Genomic DNA, 25,352 nt, shown 5'->3' on the forward strand with positions numbered 1-25,352 from the left:
TGCACATGTACTTTGTCAGTATGCCCATATCGATCAAACAAAGGAAACTCTTCAGCCTACTTGTGACTTTACGCTGTAGAAAGATACATAAATAAATCAAGGTAAATAGGTAAATAACATTCGATCTGGCTTTTATATAAGTAACATATAAATGTTATTTTATATAAAGAACATCACAAAACATAATCACAAACAGAACTTTGCACAATACCTTGACAAACTCGGTATGCCATGCTGTTTCACTGAAGGACATGCATGTGGCAGATTCACTCGCAGGATGACACATGACTTCTTGCTGCATAAAAACGGTGCCATCTTTTGCCTTTACGCCTGGTGCAGCTGTGCTGTTCTTATGTGTGACTGGACGTTTCTTGTGGGGAGAGCTTCTGTTCTCTTTCTTTGATGTAGAAAGGTTCAACCTCATCTGAATTCACCTCTGTTATAGCACGTCTTTATTTGAAACCAGCAGTGTCAGATCAGGGGGAGCGTGAATGTGACTGACAGAAATAAAACTGAATAAAACAAAATAAAATAAATGCTTAATAGTACCATAAATTTACAATGGTTGTTACAGACTCACATAAATCAAATGTATGTTCTTATTCTATAATAGTAACAATAAGAGCAGCTCACTACTCAATGGTAAATCTAGGAGGGGCCAGGAATCAAACCCATAACCTCTTGATTATGAGTGAGCATTCTTACCTCTGTACCACCCAAGCGGTCGTGTCAACGTCATAACCTAACCCGATGTCTCTTTCTTCGGTTATATACTTGAATAAAAGTGCACTTGTTTTGTTATACGTGTATTTTTTGTGAAATTGATATTTGGACTTCAGTCTTCACACATTATACACTTCATGTCTATATTTTGTTAATTATTACTAACATGAAAAATGTTTCTGTTTTAGTTTTGTGTTTAACAATTCCTGCCTCGCATTTCCTGTCATCCTACATTTACAGAGATTGTTGTAGACACAGAACACACATGTATGTATTCCAAATAACAATATATTATTTACCCTGTACAACTCCAGGCACCTCACACCCAGATAAACAAGACTTGAGCTGGGAGAACTTTTTGCCCGAGTTGAGCTCCGTCAAAGGGCAGAGGTGGGATAGCAGGCTGCTTGTGGTGATCAATACATTTGCAAAACAAAAGACGTTAATGAAGAGGTGTGAAGGAATTTAAGGTGGCCCAGGATTACAAGTTATTTCATAGGCTTCAGGGATTCTAGTGTTAAGAAATTTCAAATTCAAATATTGGGTAAATGACTGAATTGGATCTAAACAGGCACCAAATGTGTGAATGTAAAGTGTCAATATTCTCTATTCTTGCCTGACATTGGTCACTGTCTTAAACCTCATGATGGCTGGATACCCTCCAGCTCGGCATACTCCTTAAATGGAATTATTTGGTTTAGAAACCAGATGAATGTATGATGTTGCCTTAATTTGGCCCAGTGTGAGTGAGTGAGTGTGCCCCATGATGGCTTTGGCATCCCTTCCAGCATTGGACTCTATCTCACATCAAGTGATTCTGGTATGGACTGGAGCATCCTATGAAGCTTTAATGGGAATAAAATCACTTAGAAAATAGATGCATCAAAGATGCAACACTAAACTGTTGTCAACATACCTCTTGATGAACAGGCATCCTGCCATGAAGAAGGTGCTAAAGAAGCTGAGTCGCATGATGCTTTATGTGGCTCAACACTTAAAAACTGGGTGAACACTGTTTATAAGCATGTGAGTGACTGAGTAACACCATGGTTTTATCCCAGGCATGGTCACTATCTCTCTTTCTTATACTTTCACATCAGTTCCTTTGTTCATTTTATTTGTGATTCTGGATGGTCTCTACACAAATGAGTACTCCATGACTGCAGGTCACTCACTGCTTTAGGTCTAGATAATCTCTAACTCTCTATCACTCTGTACTAAAAACATGTTTGTAACGTCTAGTCCTTCTTTCTAATCCTGACTCATTGAAGGTCAATGTGGGATTTGCATTGTTACTCTCTACTGCATTTATTCTAGTTTTCTCCCACAACACTGCAATGCACAATGCATATATTTTTTAATTAATGTCTCTGATGCCATCTGCCATCTGAATGCTTGGTGGCCTGTCCAGTGTTGGTTCCTTCCTTGTAGCCTATGCTTCTAGCAAGGGTTCAGAAAGTGGGCAGATGGAGAAAATAAACATGGATAAAAGGATACCTATATATACTCTAGCTACTTGCAGTATACAATTTAGCACCTACAGCATAACAGAAAATGACTTTACAAATCAGACAAGAAAGCAACATCCCTAGACGCCACCACCACACCCTATTAACAACACCAGTTAACTGTATTAAAAAAAGTTGTATTTCATTAAAAATCAACAAAATTCAAATTGCCCTGTAAAAGCCTCATTTGATTTGCGACTTACCCTAACTGTTGCTGGGGGTTACCGCCTACTCGCTCCGGGCTCCACCAAAGAACAACTGCCGATATCCTGTAGTTACTTGCCCTCACTTGTTGACCAATCTTCTCTCTGTCAGAAAATGTGCCCCAAAAAGAGGTTTTATAAGTACTATGATTAGACAACACTGCCTGCCAGAGGCTGCAACTTATATTACATCCTTTAGGCCATTAAAGGCTCTGTCTTAGTACCTTAGACATCTGCAATCTACTGTAAACAGATAATGAGCAGACTGGGGAACACCAACCTGACAATTTCGGCTCCATGTGTGTTGACTGATCCTCCAATTAGCTGTGAACCACCCAATCTCAATGAGATTGCACAGGTGGTGAACCAGCTGAGGGGAGGAAAGGCTGCAGGGATCTGTGGTATCCAGTGTGAACTTCTCCAGGCTGGTGGTAAGGCTGTCCTCCTGGCATTGCAAACAATCTTTGCTTCCATTTGGGAGACTGGCATCATCCCAACTGACTGGAAAACAGGACTTGTCATTCCTATCTGGAAATGGAAGGGTGATCGCCTGGATTGCAGTAACTACAGAGGGGTAACACTGCTCTCGATGCCAAGTAAGGTCCTTGCTAGGGTTGTCCTCAATAGGATCCGTGATCACTTGCTCACCTACCAGCGACTGGAACAGTCTGGTTTTATGCCTAAGAAGTCTACCATCGACCGCATCCTGGCACCGAGGGTTATCATGGAGCGCAAACGTGAATATCGGCAGAGTTTCTTTGCAGCCTTTGTCGATTTACGCAAAGCGCTCAACTCAGTTGATCGAGCTGCGCTGTGGGACATCCTGAGGGTTCCTACTCCTACTCTGTTCAATTTTTGTAAGGACTGGGTGTTGGGAAAGGTTGTGGTGTCCAGCGGCTTTGGAGCATCTGTTGGTGAAGAAAGATTCACGGATCTTGACTTTGTTGACGATGCTGTGATCTTCACGGAGTCAATGGAGGCTCTGATCGGGGAGCTCAAGAGACTGAGTGAGGAGTCTGAGTGTCTGGGCTTGCGAGTGTCCTGGATAAAAACCAAAGATCCAGGCCTTTAATGACCTCTTGGGCACAGCCATCAGCAGTGTGTCTGTCTGAGGAGAGAGTGTCGACCTTGTTGAGAGGTCTACTTACCTTGGCAGTGACATTCATGTCTCTGGTGACTCTTCCTATGAAGTCAGTAGATGGATTGGGAGAGCATGAGGGGGTCATGAGGTCTATGGAAAGGGGTGTTTGGCGCTTCTGATATCTATGCTAAAGGATGATGGTCCAAGTCTTTAGAGTCCTGGTCCTTCCTGTTTTGTTATATGGTTGCGAGACATGGATGTTATCCAGTGACCTGAGACGAAGACTGGACTCTTTTGGTACTGTGTCTCTCTGGAAAATCCTTGGGTACCGTTGGTTTGACTTTGTGTCAAATGAGCAATTGCTCATGGAGTCCCGAATGAGGCACATTACCCGCATTGTGAGGGAGTGTCAGTTACGGCATTACGGCCATGTGGCGCATTTCCCCAAGGGTGATCCAACTTGTAAGCTCCTCATTGTTGGGGACCCGAGTGGCTGGACCAGGCCAAGGGGTCGCCCACATAACAGCTGGCTGCGGCAGATAGAAGGTCATTTCCGGAGGGTGGGACTGCACCGCGTGTCTGCCTTGGCGGTTGCCAACCAGAATCCTGAGTTGTTTCGTCGTGTAGTGGGTGCGGCAACACACTGTACCAATGCATGCTCCGACAACTTGACTTGACTTGACTAGTGTGTTGACTACAAAAAAGAAAAAATTTCACCCTGTGCTTCCTGTCAAATTAACTATGAAGACCGAATGTGGCAATGTCTGTTCGGGTGTGCTTGCTGTGACCTTACATGAATCAGCTTTAGAAATGGACTGCCAAGTAGATAAACATTTGAGGTGTTATATAATGAACAGCTATGAAAAGCACTATATGATAGATTAACAGCATTTGTAGAAAAGAGAAATGTAACTCCAGAAATTAAGAAATACTATAACAAGCAAAAAAACAAAATCTCAAACACACAAGGGCCTTAAGCAAGGCCCTTAACCTTCAATTGCTCTAGGAGCGCTGTACAATGGCTGATCCTGCGCACTGATCCCAAGGGGTATGTGAAAAAGATGCATTTCACTGCATGTTGTCCTGTAAAACTATGTATGTGACAAATAAATAAAGAATTATTATTATTATAAAGGACCCCCAGTAGCGTTTCTTGACCCACTTCTGCTGAATAATTTGTTGGCTGAAAGTCCTCAATGTTAGTGTGTTAGAGTGAGGATGTGCAACATTGTTCATAATGGCCATTATTCTCTACTCCACTGCTACCTCGACTAGGCCGAGACTGTGTTCCATATCTGAGCCTGCTATATTAATAAGCTTGTTGATTTGATGTTTCTCTCTTGAAATGATTGGAACAGGACAGGACAGCAAAGAAAATCACGAACATTAGAGTTAAGGAACAAGTAAAAGATGTCACTACTGACATTAAAGGAATGCAGTCTGCTAAGAATATAGAGTGGTCTAGATCTAACTATGCAATTATTGCATTGCATTGTATTTAACGTTGCATGGTTAGATCTGGACCACCCTGTAGCTATACAGATAGATGATTTGTCATGATGTGCTAGTTCTTGTAATACAAATGCAGATAACTCCCTGGGAATCCACAGTGACAGAATGTTAGAAAAACAAAGGACAAGTGCTCAACTCAAGGCATTAAGATGCACAACCTGAGGGAGGAATGGAGCAAGTTTGGCTCCTTCTTTTATTGTAAGTGGTGGTGATTTGGACAAGCGATGATGTGCTAGCTATTTTATTTTACTATTTTAGGCAGGTAACAGGGCTCAGCACAAGCTGTGACATCTCCGTTGTTATTTGCACAAGTTATCAGCCCAGTGCGTGTTTCAATCATTACACTGATCATCAGGAGGTTAACAGTGCCTCACTTGCTTTCCATTTCCTGCCCGTCCTGACCTCAATTCCCGCTTCTGACATCTTTGGATCCCTTGAGTCCTTGTACAGGAGTGCCTCCCTTGTCCTCAACACCACGAACTTTAAACTGCTAAAAGGGAGTTGCAAGATGTTACTACTTCCATATAGAGCCACGCTGCTGAGGATGCATGGAAGGCCAAGCCACTTGCAAAGGTAGCTGCTGCTCCTACTCTCCATTGACTCTACCGTTGTCATTGGGACTTTGTAGACCAGCAGCAGTCACAGGCTCCTGGGCAGGATGGCATGCTGGTAAATCCAGGCCCTGAATCTCCCTGGTAGACCAGACTTGTTTGCTTTTGTAAGCTACTCTTCGAGGACTTTGGTGGTCTTTTTGATAGATTTGGCATCCTTTAGACTGACATCAAAGACCTTCCCCAAACTCTTCACTGGCAACTCAGTAATGGACAGAATGGTGTCCCCAGCTAGTGAAAAGTGGAACTTGTCCACTACACACCCCTTCTTCAGTACCAATGACGTAGACTTGCTGGGTTTGAAGCTCATCCTTGCCCATGCAATGAGCTCTTCTAGACCTTGAAGAATCCACCTGGTTCGTGGCACTGAGGATGTGGTAATCATAGGATCATCCACGAAGGCCCTGATTGAGAGATGTCTCGTGCTGGATTTTGTCTTTGGGCCTCGGCATTCAACCTATCAAAGTCTCATCTGAATAATTGCGTTAACTTTAAAGCAGATTTCAGAAGGTGCAATGGCATCTTTGTGATTGCTCTTGTTAAAGTAACAGGAGGGCTGCCATCTTTGTATAGTTTTCATCTTTCCAGTGTGGTTCCTAACATCTACTTTGGCTTCTAAACCTTCTTGGCATAAGACAAAGGCAAGCTGAACTTATTTTAAGCTAATTAAAGTTCCAAGCCTCTACCTCACAACTTCTTACAATTATATACACACTGGTTAGTTTATATGAGCTTAAACATAGATAATAACACTTCTTTATATTGTTCGCTCTACATTTGCATATTTTATAGGGTTCTCAGTTGGTTTGCATATCAATTTTGTATCCCAGAATTCAACAATCTGTTCAAACAATTTGTTTATCCCTGTCAATTTGTTAAACTGATGGTTTAAAAGAAGACCAGATCTAGTGGACTGCTTTTCTAGAGTGGTCTCAAACTTGGTCAACAATGTCTTTTAAAACTTAAAACATATTGAAAAGGAGCTTATTTTTATTCATTGTAGCCTGATGAGGAGCTGGTCAGTTCAGTTTGCACCACTGACTCACAGTGTGTAGCACCATAATCTTAATGCTCAAAATGGAGAAGTAAAGCAACAATGTAATCCTGAAATGATGTGTACTATGGAAAGGCGCTATATGAAAAACAACTTGCAAACAGCGGGGCTTAATTGCTAACAAATTAGAATGTAAGCCACCAACTCCAAGGACCTGAGTGGGACACCAGACCTGCCAAGCTTCCAACAGAACCACCAGGACGGCACTGGGACTACACATTTTTATCTGGAAGTTCCTTTGGATAAATGAATGCATGTAATAAAGCTAACATGTGCATAAATCTTCCATTTTTAGTTTTGTCACATGCAGCCATCCATTATGAAACTTGTCAAAGCCCGACTCAGAAGTTCTGGATGGCATGCAGGCTCTCCACACACATTTATATGAAGCTAATTTTAATGTCACTGATCACATTAACAGCACATCTTTGGACTGTGTGATAAAACTAGTAGTAAGTGCGGAATTGGGACAATGATGACACTCTACACAGGCCGCACAACAAGAGTCCTACCATGCCATCCCCCTAAAGCAATTGACATTGTTACTTCACTATAGCTCTGCAGGGTCTCGTTATGACCTGAAGAGTGTGCTGTCAAGAAAGCAGTGGGGCATCCACAGTGGGCAAGCTGGTAAAAAAAAACAAACAAGGGGGAAATCAGCAAAATGCACAAAGTTAAGTGTCCTTTATAACATCACCGCCTCGTAAATTACTATGGTAACAGGTCCACAGGGCTGAAACTCTGCATGGCCCAGTGAGAAAGGTTGAGAGTAAGATGTGAAGCAGAAAACGACAGCACAGCGTTGGCACATTACTGTACAAGCATGCTAATAAGGCCTGGCATGTGGCGACTGGGAGATCAAGCAATGCTGCCAGAGGCCTGAGTCACAGGGCAGCATGTAAAAGAGGCGCGTCTCCTTTATTTGATCATCAGTTGACTGGCAGACTCCGTGATAAGGATATATCCAGTTAAATCTAAAGGTGACCTTAACTAAAAGAGTATACAGTGTGGCAAATTAAGGCCACAGTGGACTCAAGTGGATGACTGCTCTTTTGTAGATCACATGATGTTCACATTTTGTTTATACAGCTATCTGTTAATTTTTGGTAAACATTTCTTACTCTGCTATGTAACGAAGAGCCTGAACTAGAAAAATTAAGAAAAATCAGGAAACAGCCCTGGATGGGGGGGCTTAAGGCCATCATAGAGCCCTAAAGTGCATGGAAACTTACACATTCACAATGTCACCAATGTGTTAGGATTACTGATGACACCTGTGCACACACACTCACACTCACTAATAACACACCAATTTGAAATTAAACTGTTTAATTTCTCCGGGGGCTTGATTTTACCGTATAATATCCGGCACTTTATAATGTCAGTCGTGTAAGTCAAATGCGGAAAACTCACGCTATTGGTCCAAGAGATTATGATACACTAACACCCACCTGAGAGAGTAACCACGGAGCACACGGCCTTTTATTTCTATGTATTGTGCCTACGTGACCACACGGTAATACCTAAACTATTCCGAAGCGACGTTTGCACTGATTTGTGTTTTTTATATCTCACACCCTCATACACCTTTATCGTAAGAGTATCCCTTATCTATGATGGAGCGTTAGATCAGGAGAAAATATGAGGCTGGTTTTACATTAAAAGTTGATGAAGTTGTGAAAGAAACTGGTAACTGTGCTGCTGCCACAAAATTCAATGTGCCTGAGAAACTGATGCGAGATTAGAGGAGGCAAGAAGATGTAATAAAAAAATTTTAATTGCCACATTTTTGAACGGGCATATAAGTCGGGGTCTGATTTTATGATCGATTTTTTGGGTTTCAAGACCTGACTTATACGTGAGTCTATACGGTATATATATATATATATATATATACTGTATATATATATATATATATATATATATATAAAATCTAACATCTGTCTGTCTGTATGTCTGTCTGCTTTTCACGAGAGAACTACTTTATCGATTTACATCAGGTTTTTTTCTATCATTTTCTTGAACATTCCAGTTGCTTTTGCAACTTCTTTCATTGCGCTAAGTATCATAGTTTGCTTGAATCGCACAAATCCAAGAGAGAGGCTACAGGCCAAGAAGAGGGGAAGCGGGCGGCAGGGCTGTCTTAACAGCATTATAGGCCCCTGGGAAAAGTAGTGCACTGGGGCCTCTACCTATACAAGCACTCAGCAAGTCACAGCATACATAGATTAGCATGGGGCCACCAAGCAACTGTCCAGCGTGCCCATGCGTTAAGACGGCCCTGGCAAACGGGGCCCTCCTCACTGACGCGCCAGCCTCCGTTTGAGTTACTCTAACTCTCAGCATGTGTTGGAGTGTACCTTGCCTCCCCTGTTTGTTCAGCAGACATTATCGTCTAGATATTGTAAAGGAGTAACGTTTGACGTTTTTGAGAGAAAGATCAGAGCTACATGCATTTTAGAGGGTAGCTGCTGATTGGCAGAGATATCACGGCCACGTGCTTTTCTGACTGGACATCGTTTTGAAAGGTATACGTCTGTGTATAGAAGGTCCTACAATTCACAGTGCATGTCAGGACAAAAATCAAGGCGTGAAGTATACAGAATTGTCTGTGGACCTTCAATGGTAAGGCACAGATCAGAGCAAGGGAATAAAGCCATTTCTAAAGCTTTAAGTGTTCCCAGGAGCACAATGGCGTCAGTAACTGGCAAATGGAAGTGGATTAGAACCACCAGGATTCTTTTTAGAAAAGGCTGTCCAGTCAAACTGAGTAACTGGACAAGCAGAGCCATGATGAAGGAGGTGACTAAGAACTCAATGATCACTCTAGCAGAGCTTCAGAAGTACTCTGCTGAGATGGGAGAACCTGTAAGAAAGAGGACCATCTCAGCAACACCCCATCAACAAGGTGTTTACAGTAACGTAGCTAGACGGAAGCCACTCTTGAGTAAAAGGCAAATGACAGCCTGCTTGGAGTTCATCAAACAATATTTAAAGGACTCTGAGAGAATGAGGACAAAGATTCTCTGGTCTGATGAGATATAAATTGAACTCTTTTGGGCACTATGTCTGGTGAAGATCAGGCACGGCTTATCACCTGTCTAATACCATGCCTAAGATGAAACATAACGGTGGCAGCATCGGACTATTGAGCTGCTTCTCAGCCCCAGGGCCAGGAAAATTGGTCAAAACTGAGAGAAGGGTACATGCAGCCAAATATGGAAAGCTCTATGAAGAAAACCTGCTCCAGAGTGCATGCCACCTCAGACTGGGAGTGACAGTTCAACTTTCAGCATGACAATAACCCGAAGCATACAGCCAAGAAAACAGTAGAGTGGTTTTGGGATAACTTTATACATATCCTTGGGTGGCCCAGCCATAGCCCAGACTTAAACTTCATAGAACATCGGTGGAGAGACCTGAAGATGGCAGTTTGCATACAGTTACCATCACATCCAAATGGAACTTGAGAGGCTCTTTAAGGAAGAATTCAAGAAAATAACCAGATGCTGGTATTCCAAGCTCATAGAGACCTACCCAAGAAGACATAAAGCTGTAATTGCTGCAAAAGGGACTTTTACAAAGATCCCTAATTAAGGCCCTGAATACTTCCATGAATTCATGAATTTGCACACCTTTCTGAAAACATGTTTTCACTTTGTCATTATGAGTTATTGAACACAGTTTGGTGGGAAGAAATGGGAAATGTATCCATTTAAAATTAAATGTACAATACAACAAATTGTGCAGAAAGCGAAGGGGTCTAATTAGTTTCTGAATCTGCAGTATATTAAGATTATTGATGCACTCTCTTGTATTGGGCCAATTTAGATGCACTGGGTGTTTGGTCTAATTGATCACACTAGAGCAGAAATTTACACTCACTAGTACACTGCAGAATCACCGTATATTAGGATTTTTGATGTCACACTTGATTACACTTGTGCACTCACTAATAGTGGGCAGAGTCACCATGTGTTAGGATCTTATTGGCACACTCACCTATACTGCCACAATTTAGAGTCACCATGTGTTAAGTTAAATTACGAAACTCACACCCACACTCATACTGACATAGACATATTCTGGGCAAATTTAGAGTAACCGTGTGTTAGTTTAACTGAATACACTCAGACGCGGACTTCTACACATTAATATTGAGTCACGGTACATTGGGATTATTAATGACATTTGTACACTGTCATTTCTAGAGGTCCACAGCTCTAAACAGATGGCCAGTTTTTAAATAAATAATCACGGCACTCGTGGCTTAAGGAACGGGTGTGATAGTGTGGTGGGAGCAGTTCCCGGGTGCGATATGGGCATGGGTGTTTCCACTCTGAAGTGTACATATGCAGGATCTCCTGTGTCTGTAATTGATGCCAGGAGCTGCTAATCGCCACACCTATGCCACGTCCCCATTATAAATAGGAGAAGTGTGAGTGCAGAGGGTAGAAATAAAGAAAAGAGAACAAGAAATGGATGGAGGTTAAGGAAAAAAGAAGGCAGGAAGCTGTAAAAGCCGGTGCAGGAGTGTGTGAGAGCAGGCTCGCTGGATAGCAGGCAGGCAGCTGGGAGGAAAGCCCCAGAAAGGAGTGCTTGGCCAACACTCGGTGGAGGCGATAGATAGATAGATAGATAGATAGATAGATAGATAGATAGATAGATAGATAGATAGATAGATAGATAGATAGATAGATAGATAGATAGATAGATAGATAGATAGATAGATAGATAGATAGATAGATACTTTATTAATTCCAAGGGGAAGTTCACATACTCCAGCAGCAGCATACTGATACAAAAAAACAATATTAAATTAAAGAGTGATAACAATGTAGGTATACAGACAATAACTTTGTATAATTTTAACATTTACCCCCGCGGGTGGAATTGAAGAGTCGCATAGTGTGGGGAAGGAACGATCTCCTCAGTCTGTCAGTGGAGCAGAACAGTGACAGCAGTCTGTCGCTGAAGCTGCTCCTCTGTCTGGAGATGATACTGTTTAGTGGATACAGTGGATTCTCCATTATTGACAGAAGGCTGCTCAGTGCCCGGCGCTCTGCCACAGATGTCAAACTGTCCAGCTCCATGCCAACAATAGAGCCTGCCTTCCTCACCAGTTTGTCCAGGCGTGAGGCGTCCCTCTTCTTTATGCTGCCTCCCCAGCACACCACCACGTAGAAGAGGGCGCTCGCCACAACCGTCTGATAGAACATCTGCAGCATCTTATTGCAGAAGTTGAAGGACGCCAGCCTTCTAAGGAAGTATAGTCGGCTCTGTCCTCTCTTACACAGAGCATCAATATTGGCAGTCCAGTCCAGTTTATCATCCAGCTGCACTCCCAGGTATTTATAGGTCTGCACCATCTGCACACAGTCACCTCTGATGATCACGGGGTCCATGAGAGGTCTGGGCCTCCTAAAATCCACCACCAGCTCCTTGGTTTTGCTGGTGTTCAGTTGTAGGTGGTTTAAGTCGCACCATTTAACAAAGTCCTTGATGACGTTCCTATACTCCTCCTATACTGAGGTCTGTCTGTAAGATAGTCCACGATCCATGCCACCAGGTATGAATCTACTCCCATCTCTGTCAGGTTGTTCCTAAGGAGCAGAGGTTGGATGGTGTAGGAAGCATTCACTCCAGGTGGATGGTTCCAAGGAGCTGGAGTGACCGGGAGTATGGACAGCTTGCTGCGTAAGGCTGAAAAGGCTGTGGGAGTCGAGTAGGCTTGGGAGGGTGAACCTCAGCATGAACGCCCTGGCCGTTGGGGAACCTGAGTCTCGGTCCAATGAAACTGCTGTACGTAACCAGGGGATGTAAGGCAACCGGACCAGGAGAGAGTCAGCTGCACCTACATATAGGACGACTCCCCAGTGGTAAGGCCCGTATGGGAGAAGCCAGGGAGCCACCAGCTAAAAGAAGAAGGCACCAGGTTTTTATAAAGGACAGCTTTCAGCCAGTATTTTAACCTCGTTTGTTTTTTTAATGGAATTATTTATTGGCATTTTAGCCTCCACTTATTGCACCTGCTTTTATGGATTATTTATTTATTAACTTTGAGTACTGCACTTTATTTGGACAGATTGTTTAGTTTTGATGATTGTTTTAATAAAAGTCCTTGTACACTTTACACCTTCCCCTTGCTCCAAGTATGATTTGTCCTCATCTGCCAGCTCATTTGGTTACGTGACTGATGGTGTTGGGTTCAAAAGGCTCCCAGAAGAGAAGAGGGAGCATGGAGCAGGACACACACACACACACACACACTCACAAACACTGGAGATCTGTTAGGACACACTAACTCATGCTGGGGCAATATGGAGTCACCATGTGTTAGGGCTAACTGATCACACTTCGGCACACAATTACACCCATTGGTACTGGGCACAGTCACCGTGCGTTAGGATTATTGATGACACCTGGGGACACATAAACACACTATACAGCCCCAATTTAAAGAGAATGTGCATTAAGCTGATTGATGACACTCACACTAACTCATCACAGAGCCATCATAGTTTAATTCAGAATTTAACTCAAACTGTGGGGCGGGCCCCCCTAGGGGGACATGAAGTAACAAAAAGGGGGGCGCAAAGATGTGAAAAAATGAAAACAAGAAAATATGAAAAATACATCTATTGAAACCAAAACAAATTAACTTAAACTACATTCTGATACTAGAAAAATAAATATATAGTTAGTTATGTCGATAAAAGTTAAGTAGGTATAATAAAATATGCATCGATTATATATCATTAATTAAAAAAGAACAAATTGGTATTAGTGGGCTCCTTTCAAAAAAACGTAAGGGGGGGCGCGATTAAAACTGCTATGAAAACTCAGGTCTCAAATACTTAAAGATTGAGAAACTCTGGTTTAATTCATAACACTCTGGGCAGAGACACCGTGTGATAAGGCCATGTCAGATTAGATGACTTTTTCCAGTAATATAGCTGTCATTTATATATTCGTAGCCAGTCAGAGTCAGTCAGCGACGAGATAGTCACCTAGTGAGACATTTCCAGTGACTCTCTCCAACTAGTCAGTGACTTGCTCTGACAAAATCAAAGAAGTTGTCATAAAACACTGGCAGCCAATGAAAACTCATCCAGAAGTACAATGCGTATGATGCAGCAATGAGGAATGAGGAATGCGGGTGTTTTCTTTTTACAAACAGAAGAGAAGATCATCTGCCTGATGCTTCATGTTTTATGTGCCATGGCAGAATGGAAAAAGGAAAAGGGGGTGAGATTGGGGCTGAGCTTGCCGTGCCCGTTAACCCTTTGTTAGGCAGTGCGCTGTTGGCTGTCACAAACACATGTGAGCACGACTGTTGGAAGGTAAATCAGACATGTCCACCGATTTTCATTTGTGTAAATTGACATAGTCCGGTGATGGGATCAAGAACTTCAGTCAGCAAGTCTGACACAGTAAGTGACCAGATGTTGCATAATGTGACATCGGCTTCAGACTCATTGTGTTTTAGGATTAACATTGATGGCGCTTGAGGACACACTCACATTAAGTCATACTGGGTCAATTTAGGGTTTTTTATGTGTTAGGGCTGATTGATCACACTCACTTGGACACCACAGAGTCACCATATTTTAGGACTATTAGTGCCACCTACAGACCCTCACACTTACACATACAGCTATAATCTGTGTGTGGAGTTAATGGATTATACTTGGATACACTCCTACATGGGCGGCATGGTGGCGCAGTGGGTAGCGCTGCTGCCTCGCAGTTGGGTGATCTGGGGACCTGGGTTCGCTTCCCCGGTCCTCCCTGCGTGGAGTTTGCATGTTCTCCCCGTGTCTGCGTGGGTTTCCTCCGGGCGCTCCGGTTTCCTCCCACAGTCCAAAGACATGCAGGTTAGGTGGATTGGCGATTCTAAATTGGCCCTAGTGTGTGCTTGGTGTGTGGGTGTGTTTGTGTGTGTCCTGCGGTGGGTTGGCGCCCTGCCCAGGATTGTTTCCTGCCCTGTGTTGGCTGGGATTGGCTCCAGCAGACCCCCGTGACCCTGTGTTCGGATTCGGAAAATGGATGGATGGATGAACACTCCTACATTTTCCAGTTCAGGCAAATGGCACTAAGTGTTAAGATTATTGATGAAATTCATGCCCACATTCAAATTTGCTAATACAACGGCAAATTAGAGTCACCATGTGTTCGGCTAATTTCTTACACTCAGACACAAATTAACACACACTAGTCCAGGGCCAAGTCGCAGTGCATTTGGTTCATTCATGAAATGAAGTGCCACGCTCACACTTGCTAACAAAGGGCCAACTTAGAGTTATGATGTGTTAGGCTAACTGATTACACCCAGGCAGACGGCCGCACTCACTAAAGCTGGCCCAATTCTAGTATCGTCGTGTCTTTTCTTATTTGACAGTGCTTTCTCAGGTATGCACACTCACTTATGCAGCGTCACCATGATTTACATTAACAGCAGGTAGATTTCCTAGACCCCAAGTGACCCAGCTGCCAAGGTGTTGAATGTGATGAGCTGTTGGGCAACCAGCAGTACTGGTGTGGTTACATTGGTGGGCATGCAAGAAACAAATTGAGACCCTCCACCTCTTCAACCAACAGACTAGTGTTCAATTTCCATCTTAGTTCCTGTCTTTGTGTTCCTAAGAGCTGACTCTCAATTTGCAAAGATGGATTAACTGGACTCTAAACTGACCTGGTGTGGGTGAGTGTGCCTTCAGGTGGTCTGCTGTGAGGCCTGATACTATAAAGAGAGACCCCAGTTTCTTTACAGCCCTGTAATATTTTAAAAGGGTAGAGAAAGTGACTGTATGATAGGAATGTGCACAAAAAGGTGGCTGTAGTGGTTCAGGCCCCTGGCAATCTTCCCCTACCTGTTGGTTTCCTCCCATTAGGAAAATGTGCCTCAATGATATGTAAAGTGCCTTGTTAAAGCTAGGTAGGCTACTCTTTGCTATCCATCGACATAACACGTGCTCTTTAACAGGGGTGTCACTACAATGGGGCATGTATTTTTTTAGAAGCACAATACAGTGACTGAAATGAAGCTTGTGGAAGAAATCGTTACCTTAAATATACAGTGGTGTGAAAAACTATTTGCCCCCTTCCTGATTTCTTATTCTTTTGCATGTTTGTCACACAAAATGTTTCTGATCATCAAACACATTTAACCATTAGTCAAATATAACACAAGTAAACACAAAATGCAGTTTGTAAATGGTGTTTTTTATTATTTAGGGAGAAAAAAAAATCCAAACCTACATGGCCCTGTGTGAAAAAGTAATTGCCCCCTGAACCTAATAACTGGTTGGGCCACCCTTAGCAGCAATAACTGCAATCAAGCGTTTACGATAACTTGCAATGAGTCTTTTACAGCGCTCTGGAGGAATTTTGGCCCACTCATCTTTGCAAAATTGTTGTAATTCAGCTTTATTTGAGGGTTTTCTAGCATGAACCGCCTTTTTAAGGTCATGCCATAGCATCTCAATTGGATTCAGGTCAGGACTTTGACTAGGCCACTCCAAAGTCTTCATTTTGTTTTTCTTCAGCCATTCAGAGGTGGATTTGCTTTTGTGTTTTGGGTCATTGTCCTGTTGCAGCACCCAAGATCGCTTCAGCTTGAGTTGACGAACAGATGGCCGGACATTCTCCTTCAGGATTTTTTGGTAGACAGTAGAATTCATGGTTCCATCTATCACAGCAAGCCTTCCAGGTCCTGAAGCAGCAAAACAACCCCAGACCATCACACTACCACCACCATATTTTACTGTTGGTATGATGTTCTTTTTCTGAAATGCTGTGTTCCTTTTACGCCAGATGTAACGGGACATTTGCCTTCCAAAAAGTTCAACTTTTGACTCATCAGTCCACAAGGTATTTTCCCAAAAGTCTTGGCAATCATTGAGATGTTTCTTAGCAAAATTGAGACGAGCCCTAATGTTCTTTTTGCTTAACAGTGGTTTGCGTCTTGGAAATCTGCCATGCAGGCCGTTTTTGCCCAGTCTCTTTCTTATGGTGGAGTAGTGAACACTGACCTTAATTGAGGCAAGTGAGGCCTGCAGTTCTTTAGACGTTGTCCTGGGGTCTTTTGTGACCTCTCGGATGAGTCGTCTCTGCGCTCTTGGGGTAATTTTGGTCGGCCGGCCACTCCTGGGAAGGTTCACCACTGTTCCATGTTTTTGCCATTTGTGGATAATGGCTCTCACTGTGGTTCGCTGGAGTCCCAAAGCTTTAGAAATGGCTTTATAACCTTTACCAGACTGATAGATCTCAATTACTTCTGTTCTCATTTGTTCCTGAATTTCTTTGGATCTTGGCATGATGTCTAGCTTTTGAGGTGCTTTTGGTCTACTTCTCTGTGTCAGGCAGCTCCTATTTAAGTGATTTCTTGATTGAAACAGGTGTGGCAGTAATCAGGCCTGGGGGTGGCTACGGAAATTGACCTCAGGTGTGATACACCACAGTTAGGTTATTTTTTAACAAGGGGGCAATTACTTTTTCACACAGGGCCATGTAGGTTTGGATTTTTTTTCTCCCTAAATAATAAACACCATCATTGAAAAACTGCATTTTGTGTTTACTTGTGTTATATTTGACTAATGGTTAAATGTGTTTGATGATCAGAAACATTTTGTGTGACAAACATGCAAAAGAATAAGAAATCAGGAAGGGGGCAAATAGTTTTTAACACTACTGTATATCTATACTAGCCGTCCCCCACAGCTCTGCCCGTAGTGAAACAGGACAAATTTTAAAAATCAATAAATAAAAAGGTATTGCTAGCTAAGTGGAGGCAAGGTACACTCCAAAACACAGAGATGGACCGACTCCCCAGTTCTGACGTCATACTTCCCCTCCCCTTGGCCCGCAGACACTGTCTCGGATTAGCGTGAATATATCACTCCTGTAAGAGAACTATGATTCTTAACGTGATTAGAGAAGTCGCAAAATCAACTAGAATGTTCAAGCAAATTATAGAAAAAAACCCGATCTAAATCCGTTAAGTTGTTCTCTCATTCGTTTAACTAAGGGGATGTAAAATACGCCCTGAGGCTGGCGCGTGAGTGAGGACGGCCCCCACCTCCCTCCCCTCGTCCCGCTGTGTCTCTCGGATTTGCGCATATAAATCAGTACCACAAGTGAACTATGATACTTAGCACGATGAGAGAAGTCGCAAAATCAATTAGAATGTTCAAGCAAATTATAGAAAAAAACCCAATCTAAATCCATTAAGTAGTTCTCTCGTGAAAAGCGGACAGACATATGGACAGGCAGACAGACAGGCATTGAATTTTATATTTATCGATATTAATAATCAACACAAAGAACCAGAGAGGAGGAATGTTGTCCGTTGTGTCATTTATTTCTCTTCACAAAGAGAGATACACTCCATGAATGGTCACAAGAGCGAGAGCTTTATTTATAGATAACTAAATTTACATAACAGTGCTGAATTGATGCTTACTCTGATTGGTTCATTAGCTTGCATTCAATCTGATTGGCCAAAAGACATGAGGTGTTTTAGCAGAAAGTATAACCAGCTTACAAACTCCAAAATAAAAGTCTCATTTCTGCTACATTCTTGGTCCTTACAATTTTTTTCAATACTTCTTGAGTTCCTGTGTAGGTGACATCTGTCAAGTCTTACTGGGGTCGTGAAAGTCAGCCAACTTCTTGAACCATCACCCAGGGCCTTCTTGTACTTTTATCTGGTTTCCTGATGTGCTTGAACAGATTTCTGACATTTATTAACCCTTTTATTCTACTTTTAAGACAGATGCTATATTTTAAATTGGAAAGCATACCAAAACACTTTATGTGCAGTAATTATATTACCCCTAAATGACTATATGATCGCTAAGTCTCATTGTTCTTCCACAAGCTGTAGCTTGCTTCTTGGCTGTAGACATACCCACTGAAGCCTGACCCCCAGCTTTAATGAATCTCTATGGGGAAAATCATCCACACTTTAAGTAATCCAACAAAATTATGAACATTCATTGATCAACACACCTTCATATACACATCAAGGAAGGAAATTACCAATAGTTCATACTAAATGTACCCGATTGGCTGTTATTGTGAGTTATTTATTGATCTGCTTTCTGTTTGCTTTTTGAACCCCTGGATTCATATTGTGTAAGGAAGACATCATTTGAAATTATTCATGTAAGTTTCACATAATGCTGCTGTTTGTAATTTACAAAATTATAGAGTTTGAAATTTGAAAACTGACTGGTGGTTGTGAGAATCCTGCCGCTGTAAATATCTGCAGGTAACTAACAGCAAATACAACTGACGGTTGCTTCACTTACTTCAACATTAAAGGTAGTCATCCTCTTTTGCATCACCACTATTTTCTGAGGCACATCTCAAGATATTTTAAATACAAAAAGAATTGTATAATGTTCCTGATGTTACATGCATATTTTTAGAGAAATTAAACACACAGAACTAAAAGTAGGCATTAATTTGTCACTGGGAATTTAAGTGTAACAAATCCTGTCTTATAAAGTGCCACTTCTCTTTTCTGAGCCATTGCCCACCAAAAGGTCTGTGCGTGTCACTGCTGGATGAGCCAGACAAAGTTTGGAAGTGAAGCATTGACGGGTAAATCTATAGTCGTCGACTTACGACCTGTGCGACTTACAACATTTCGACTTACGGGCAAAACGACAGTTTTTGCCATGCTAGCTCCATATCCTGTGACTTATTCATCACAATCTCAGTTTATTACCTGCAGCGATTTCAATTACGTTCAGTTACATACATCCATCCATCCATTATCCAACCCGCTATATCCTAACTACAGGGTCACAGGGGTCTGCTGGAGCCAATCCCAGCCAACACAGAGCACAAGGCAGGAAACAAACCCTGGGCAGGGCGCCAGCCCACTGCAGCGTTCAGTTACATTTGTCTTAAAATTACAGGAAAAAAGGCAATTGATCTTGACACAAAATTTGAAGGGGATTAAGTAGAACACTGTCGGGCAACCGGTGTGCACCGTGGAATTTTCCATGGGCGCCGCGAAAACTTTTGTAAAATATTTAAAATTGCTAGTGTTTTTGAAGTTTTGGAAGCTCTTATCTCTGTGAGCAAGGTTTTTCAACACTTACGGAAATGAAGTCTAAGAAATGCGAGAGACTTCAAATGATCGACAAGGAAATGCGCGTCTGTCTTTCGAAAATTGATCCTCACATCAATCTCATATGTGCTGAAAAACAATCTCAATGTTCACATTAATTAAATTTAAGATTTATCCTTTGATTCCTTTATTAATAAAATGTCTTTCAAACTTGTAAAATTAACTGTTTTTATTGGCGATTGTCCATAGATTGTGTCATCACGACTTTATTTATAGGCAGTCCCTCAGGTGCGCCGTGAAAGAAAATTTTTGGACTTAGTGCTCCGCAACTCGAAAAAGGTTGCCTTTCGCTGAAGTAGAATGAGGGAGGAAAGAAAGCGAATGCGATCGAAAGTGAGTTGTATTTATCCCATTGTGTTATACATTACTATACATACTGTCAGGTCTGAATACATACATCAGTCCACCTTACATCCAGACTGACTTACGACCGGTCTGTTGGAACCTAACGTGATCATAAGTCGATGACTTCCTGTTAGTCTGCCAACAAAGGAGTGCATTTACTCCACTTCTGTACTGTCACTTCCAATAATCGACTTTTGCATTATAAGAAATATTGGTGAAAAGCACTACACAATAAAAGCATAGAAACTGGACAACAGCTGTGAAATTTTCATAGAGGACTTCCTTTATCAGGGGTGTAGCCAGGTGGGTGTTCAGATAAGTCATTTGACCAACCCTAAAAAAATAAAACATAATAAACACTTTGTCTCTGTAAAATACCCTTAAAAAATACAAAATATACAAATTAGATACAGTGAGGAATGGGCAGGAGCCTGGACTAGCTGGGGACATCCTCAGTTGGGGAGGTCCTGGAGACAGCATGCTTAGGACACTGTCTCCCCCTGAATGCTAGATGGCAGCTCCCATTGGTTGCAGCAGTTCAAGCATATCAGGTAACCAGGTGAAGGTCAGGTGGACAACAAAGAACAGGAATGTATCAGGAACAGGTTGATGTAACACACCAAATGTATGACTAACAGATCAGCAGATGTCCTGTACACAATTAAACTGGACAGTTGTCACATATATGGAGATTTCAAGGGTAATATCTAAACTAGGAAATAATGGAGAAAGACGTTTATTTAGGCTGGTTCTGCTCTATGCTTTTAACCAATCAGAGTGTGAAATGTACCCATTGATTGTTATGCAAATGAAGTTGCTTATAAAATAGACCTACAGCTTGAATATATTAGGAGAAATACTGTACAGCAACGGTTGTGGAAACTGAAGCTTCTGGGCATAGCTGTTTATTTCCGATGGGTTCCTGCACATGTAGGTGTTCTGGGAAATTTGGTAGCTGATAACTTGGCTAAACAGCCACTGTGTAAAGGGGAATTAAAAGTCTTAATAAAAAAGTCCATGAAGTCAATATGGCAACGGAGCTGGGTTAAAGATAAGAAAAGACGGCTTTTACGTGAAATTCAGAAGGTGATGGGAAAAAGCAAAGTAGGAGGTAGAAATAATAATAACTAGGGGGATTCGCTCCCTGCTCACTTCGCTCGCCAAACTGCACCAGCCACTTTGTGTCTCACGTTGTGAAGAGGGGGGCTGAACGCACCTCAAGGAGATGCAGTCGCTCCTCTCAAACCCCTTCTTAAATACTGATACAATAGGAAAAATGTAGTTTTTTTTTACCTCCTCTTTGCTCGATCAGCTGCTGGCTTGCTTGTGCTGTTGTGCCGTGTGATCTGCATCTCGCACCGTGGTTAGAACATTTAAAAGCCTGTGCAGCAGCTGTCCTTTTGTCTCACTGCCTTGTCTCTCTTCTCCCCCAGACATCCTCTGCTCCTGTTGGGGGTCCCGCTCCCAAGGTGTGCCCCTATGAAGAGGAAGATTTTCTATTCTTTGAATTGAGAGACGGAACTGTCCCCTCCGACTACACATAGAGCTCGATTCACTCTTGAAAGAGACTTATGTTTGTTTGAAGTGTCTGAATAACATTTCTGACTCTAAAATCTCCTGTGTATCTGTGCAACTCTGTGACTCAAGCGTGACAGCGTATGTGGATTTCACTTTCACCAAACAACCTATCTTTTAATTCTCGCAGATACGCCTTTTCATTGGGAAGAAACACTACTTTTCCCTGATGGCAACACAAATTAGATAATCTACAAGTCTCCAACTTAAAGTTTAAATCCGAACAATATATTCAATCTCTTTTTGCTGTTCCGTTATTTCACTGAGTAATAATTTCCATTTATTTGCGCTAATGCGATTTTTACTATCGTTTTTTTTTGAGACTTTCAAATTTTAGTACTTTTATTACCTCTAACCTGCTCTGCATGTTTATTGCGCCAACGTTTTTGAATTCTTTAGTATGTTCTACTTTGTCATCTACTCTTTGCCTTTTATTTCCGGCCCTGGACGTGGTTAAATCTCTTGGCATAAAGTCTCGTCTCGCTGGACGTGAAAGTGTCTCTCTGAGAAAGAGAACGTCTTGTCCGAAGCTAAAAAGTCTCATCACGTCCCAAGATTTTTTTATATAATAAAGAGATAATAATTTATTTTATTTATAGGCGCCTTTCAAGGCATACAAGGACACCTTACAGAGCACATTAAAAACAACAGTCACAACATAAAATTAATAAAATATTACAGTAAAATAAAACCAGAATAAATACAATAATACAATTGAATTTAAATTTATCAGCTAAAATTATCAAACAAAGTAAGTCAGCTCAAAAAGTTTTAAGATGAGATTTAAAGGAAGGAAGAGAGTTGCTATTACGAATTGTCACGCACACGTGCTTCGGAGACAGTCAATAAACCCGCAGGTGAGTAAAAGATCGCGAGACGAAGGGCTACCGAAGAGTAGTAACCTCTCTCTCTCTCTCTCTCTCTCTCTCTTCCTGCAGAAACAAAGAAGAGAAGTAAACGTTCGTTCTGCAGAGCCAAAATGGCTGACTTGTCCTTCCGTCCCTCCAGGATGACGTCACGTTCAAGTCGAAGCCATGACGTAATTTCCCCTTAATTTCCTGTAGCCATCTTTAGTTCTGTATAAATACCCCTATGTTTGCACTGTTATTTTGTCAAATGTTTTGGTTGATCCCTATTTTGAGATGACTTTATTTTGACCTGTCCACTGGACATTATACGGGGAGGTTCCCCAAAACTTTGTGCGACTGGCTACAGGAAATTAAGAAGGGGAAGTGACATCATGGCTTTGACTTGAATGTGATATCATCAAGGGACAGAAGAACAAGTTGGCCATTTTAGACCCATGGTACAGACATTTACTTCTCATCTTTGTTTCTGCAGGAACAGAGAGAGATAGATTAGTACCCTTCGGTAGCCCTTCGTCTCGCAATCTTTTACTCACCTGCGGGTTTGTTGACTGCCTCCAAAACGCACGTGCGTGACAGGATGTCTTGTGGAAGAGAGTTTCATAGGCGAGAGGCTGCTCGACTGAAGACTCTGAACCCCACTGTAGTCAAGTGAGCACGACGGATAATAAGATAGATAGATAGATAGATAGATAGATAGATAGATAGATAGATAGATAGATAGATAGATAGATAGATAGATAGATAGATAGATAGATAGATAGATAGATAGATAGATAGATAGATAGATAGATAGATACTTTATTAATCACAAGGGGAAATTCACAGATAGGAAGAAGATCTAAGGATACGAGAAGGAACGGAGATGTGAGGATGATCAGAAAGACAAGGGGGTGCCAGATTATGAAGGGTCTTGTAAGTAATAAGCAGAATCTTAAAATCAATGTGGTATTTAATAGGGAGCCAGTGAAGCTGTTGAAGGACAGGAGTAATGTGTTCTAAGGAAGGGGTTCTAGTAATAATACGGGCTGCAGCATTCTGAACCAACTGGAGTTTGTAAAGGAGTTTGTGAGGAAGACCAGAAAGGATAGAATTACAATAATCAATACAAGATGTCACCAGAGCATGAACAAGAATAGCTGAAAGAGATGGACGTAAACGGCTGAATTTACGTAGATGGAAATAGAGAGACTGAGTGACATTATTAATATGTGCCTCGAATTTTAAGGTACTATCACGAATAACACCTAAGCTCTTAACCTGGGAGGAAGAAGAGATAGGAAATAGAAGAAGGAAATAAGATAAGAGGAGGGAGGAAGTCGTAATCACAAGCTTATGTCTCAGGCACACAGGATTAAACTACTCACTGTACAGGATAAACAGACATGGCACCGGGTTATACAGTAGGTGTTTTATTCCTGAAGCAGTAAAACATGTATTACTGGAGTGCACTGCATAAAGGGAGCAAAGAACACATCTGTCAGTCAGTCATCGTCCAACCCGCAGGGTCACAGGGGTCTGCTGGAGCCAATCCCAGCCAGCACAGGGCACAAGGCAGGAACAAACCCTGGGCAGGGTGTCAGCCCACTGCCAGGCATGCACATCTTTTTGAAAAAATTAAATCTTTGGGACAGGAGGTTTTTACAATAGAAAGTATATTGGTAGTTTAGTATTCTCAAAATGCATATATTAATTTTTAAAAAATATTGGACTTTTTGATGCTACCTGCAGTAGGGTGTGCTTCCTGAGTCTCCACTCCACACTCCAGCTCAGTAGGTGGCAGTAATGCACCTTTTACATTGGTCTGCCAACCGCCATAAAAACCCAGAAGAAGAAGAATATTTGACCATTCTGATCATGCTGTAGAAGAATACTCCCTGTTCAAGCATTAGCTGAGTAATAAATGACACAAATGGACAACCTCACCTCTTGCCTGATTACTGACTCAGAGGTTTTATCAAAATTGTCCCGGTTGAGGATAAGCTTCTTTCTTTAATTAAGGTGTTTGGTTTCTACTTCTTACAGTTGTGTCCCTTTTCTTTATACTCCATTCTGATTGCACCACTCCACCACTTTGTTTCTTTACTACATAAACTTCCACAGGAAGCCAGTCGTTCAAAGTGCCCACATTAACATGGTGTAAGGAAAGTAATGCTACACCTTAACTGAGCAGCCCAAATTAATTATTTCAAACGATTGGTAGGGGAGGGTCAGGTTTCTGTGTAATCTGAGCGCCAGTGACTTGGGTGATAGTTGCAGCCCACGCCAACTGGAAAGCAATCAAGTTATGTATTGAATCTCTCAATAAAGTAATGCATGCAGGCCACTGGGGTGCACTCAGCATGAGAAATGCTTATGTAAGAACATGATCTGTGAAAACAAACATCAGAATGAGACAGTAGAGGTGATAAAAGAAGGGGCTGGTGGGGATGACATTATGTGTGAAGGGTTTCCTGAGAACAGATAGTGCTGTAGGCTGCCTGCGCCAGGAGCGTGATGGATTGTTTGGAAGGCCGATTGACTGCTTGGGAGCAAAAGAAGGCTGCCAAGGCAGAGTGATGGTCGCAGTGGAGATATTTACATGTGTCAGCAGTGCTATGTGGCTCCACCCCTAGCTCCTCCTTTTCCTGTATTTGTCCCGCCCTGTCAGATCAGTGCCTGTTGCTATGCAACATTAATTGAGCATCATTCTACTGGATGTCAGTCAGTCAGTCATTCTCCAACCCGCTA

This window comes from Erpetoichthys calabaricus, chromosome 8, assembly GCF_900747795.2.
Source record: "Erpetoichthys calabaricus chromosome 8, fErpCal1.3, whole genome shotgun sequence".
NCBI classification, from domain to species: domain Eukaryota; kingdom Metazoa; phylum Chordata; class Cladistia; order Polypteriformes; family Polypteridae; genus Erpetoichthys; species Erpetoichthys calabaricus.